The following is a 3,485-nucleotide window of genomic DNA, read 5'->3' on the forward strand; positions in this document are numbered from 1 at the left end:
TCATAATGTGTTATTCTCCAAAGCGTAGAAGCTCATGCTCATGAAAGAAATGGAAGGCCTTCTCACCACCAAATATACCTATGCTCCACCTGTAATGTTATCGAATCCCCATTGCCTAATATCGGATAAGGTGTTTGGTTCAAAAGCATCACCGTAGTACACAATAAGGCCCGTAATATAACAAAATGTAAAAGTTGATCATCCTACGTGGCAAACACGCATTGGTCCACGTGATGGGAGCTGTGCTGTCCTACATGTTGCGTTTAGCGGTTGTACCTAATGCATGTCTACTTGTACGCATCTATAACTACCATTATTTCCGTTTGTTTTGATATTATATTATTGTTGAATAGAAGGAGAATTAGGGTTTTGATTAGGAAAAATGGCACAGGTTGTTGAAGATGCCTGTGATTACTCACAGCTGCTGTTCTTACCACCCTCGGTTGCTCCCTTGAGGTTTCATCTTATTATTATTTTGATTGTTTTTCATACAGGCGATTGAAACCAGTTGGTTCTTTGATTTACTCTTGCATCTTCAAAGCAATGCAATGTTATCTATAGGGTTTTCTTTGCATACTAATAGGATCAATGAATTCTTTTACACTTGGCCAGTTTTATATAGCTTTTGTAACTTTTATTTATCTAATTAGGTTTGACTGATGCATATAGTCTTCATTTTTATGGATTATGTTGATGAATCAGTGCAAAAGTTTGAATAAATGCATATATTGAAGTTGGTTATTTGATGTGTTTTTTTTGGCAGATAATTTCACCTTACAACTTGTATCTCAACCCGAGCCTTGTTGTCAAACAATACCAAATTTGGCGGCTTATTACTAATTTTCTCTATTTCCGCAAGATGGGTAAGTTAGTAAGTAATTATTGAAGAATCTGATTGGTAAATCGACCAAAAAGGCACTGTTACACAAATGTAACATTTTGTGTTGCAGATTTGGATTTCCTTTTTCACATGTTCTTTCTGGCTCGATACTGCAAGCTTCTAGAAGAAAACTCATTTAGAGGAAGAACTGCAGATTTCTTTTACATGTTATTATTCGGTGCAACGGTTTTGACAACTATTGTGCTTGTTGGCGGGATGATACCTTATGTTTCAGAATCTTTTGCCAAAATCATTTTTCTCAGCAATTCGTTGACGTTTATGATGGTATGTAATTGTGTTGCATTTGTCTAATGTTTTTTTTATTAATGGCAATATCAATATATCAAAATCGAAATGTTTTCATTTTTTCTATATTTTTCAGGTTTATGTTTGGAGTAAGCGGAATCCATATATTCATATGAGCTTCTTGGGCCTTTTTACTTTTACTGCAGCTTATCTTCCATGGGTTAGTACACTTTTACCAAAGTCTAACCCGTTTCATTTTTAGTTTTAATCATTTTTCGGCTATTGTAGGTTTTGTTGGGCTTCTCCGTTCTTGTTGGTGCAAGTGCCTGGGCCGATCTACTTGTAAGCCCGTGAAAGTTTTATAATATATATGTGCATATGTAGAGGATCGTATGTGTGTGTGTTTGTTAAGTTTAACTGAACAAACGGATAGAACACGAACAACTAAACGAACGAGGTTTTCTTGATCGTGTTTGTTCATTAAGAAATTGAACGTGTTCATATTCGTTAAGAGTATAAACAAACGGTTCATGAGCATAAACGAACGAACAAAACTGAACATAGATGAACGGAAATAAATGAGCTAAAAGCCTAAAACCAATTAATTAAAAGTAAATGTGAAGTAACAGCAATATGTTTGGCCAAAAAAGTTATTATAACTACACTGAATTGCAACGCGCCTAAAAAAGTAAAATGCATATTAACGAATGTGAATGAACGAACTTAAAACAAAAGTAAGCTTACGCACATAAATGAACGTACATAAACGAACTTAAATGAAAGAATCAGACATATATTCATGCTCATTCGTTTATTAAATAAACGAACCGGCTGTCACACAGTTCACTGAATGCTCGGTATGTTTACAAGCCTATTAACTTTGTAAGCGATAAGTAGTTATGTGCTTCTAGCAATTCTCTAATTATTACACACACAAGCACACTTGTCTATATTATTCTGTATGTATTAAAAAGTATTTGATGTGACAGGGAATGGTAGCGGGACATGTTTACTATTTTCTTGAAGACGTTTATCCAAAAATGACGGGTAGACGACCTCTAAAAACCCCGTCATTTATCAAGTCTCTTTTCGCTGATGAACCAGTCGTGGTGGCACGGGCTGCAGAAGTGAGATTTGCTGCCCCAGCCATCGATGAAATGAGGCGCGACTAAAGAGTAATAGTAATATTATGGTCATGAAGCTTAAATATGCACATATTATGAGTATGGTTTAAGACATCAAGTATGTAGGAGGTTTATGTTACTAACAACTAGTATAGATTTACAATTTTATATAAGTTTCATCCATGTGCAAAGGCTTAACAGCTTTTTGGCTTGTCAAAAATATTGTTGCAATTGTCTTGGTTAATTTTAGTTATCCATGAAATATTACAAGTGAACAAAGGTTTCTGATTTTCAAGTCACCAAACATAATAACTTATTTTAGGGATGTGCTTGGTATCGCGGGTACCGATACCAAATTTTGTGATCCTGATCTTTTGAAAACTAGGTACTGGTACCGAAAATGAAATACAGGTGCCGAAACGAACCGAATTGTGCTAGTAATGGTACTATACTGATCTTGAAACATCAAATAGTTGGTATCGAAACGTTACCGGTTCGGTACAAGTACCATTTGCTCATGCCTGTCCATGTATTCAGAAAATGCCCGGTTTGTGCTTGGTATCGCGGTACCGATACCAAATTTTGTGATCCTGATCTTTTGAAAACTAGGTACTGGTACCGAAAATGAAATACAGGTGCCGAAACGAACCGAATTGTGCTAGTAATGGTACTATACTGATCTTGAAACATCAAATAGTTGGTATCGAAACGTTACCGGTTCGGTACAAGTACCATTTGCTCATGCCTGTCCATGTATTCAGAAAATGCCCGGTTTGTTACTGGTACCGGTATTTACCTGTATCAAACAGAAATACATAATTGTGTTGGGTATGGTACCGTACCGATCCTCCTGAAACATCAAAAAGTTGGTACAGAGTCTGAACATGTATTCGGCAATTGGCACGAGTAACTGGTACCATTTGGCTTGCTTTGTCCTCGTCCATATGTATTATACAAAAAATATGATGCCTAATGAATATGCGTGGAAACTTTCTCGGGTGGCGGCTTCTTAATAATGAACAAAACCATAGACGAAGGGATCGAGGATATCGTTAACTATTGACTGAAGGGAAACCTATAACTTATGGAATCATGGTGTCTTGCCATGTAAAAGAATTGGATGATCCAAAACATCGATCAGATGACATCAAAAGCTGATGAAACATGCTGCAGTTACAAAATAAATTAAGGTTAATAATGATTATCAACCAATGGAACATAGAGGTGTCAATTTC

At 36.1% G+C, this 3,485-nt stretch overlaps 1 pseudogene across 1 annotated transcript; it reads left to right on the forward strand.

The window, feature by feature from the left end:
* Window positions 1–233: 233 nt before the first annotated feature.
* On the forward strand, window positions 234–2,436 carry LOC143554526 (derlin-2.2-like; annotated as a pseudogene). The gene is made up of 7 exons (XR_013139033.1): window positions 234–293; window positions 378–456; window positions 764–863; window positions 951–1,165; window positions 1,263–1,346; window positions 1,415–1,468; window positions 2,116–2,436. The product of XR_013139033.1 is annotated as a derlin-2.2-like (transcript).
* Window positions 2,437–3,485: the final 1,049 nt, after the last annotated feature.

This window comes from Bidens hawaiensis, unplaced genomic scaffold, assembly GCF_021521415.1.
Source record: "Bidens hawaiensis isolate Kalapana, Puna unplaced genomic scaffold, B.hawaiensis_p1.1 tig00017719_1, whole genome shotgun sequence".
Lineage (NCBI taxonomy): Eukaryota > Viridiplantae > Streptophyta > Magnoliopsida > Asterales > Asteraceae > Bidens > Bidens hawaiensis.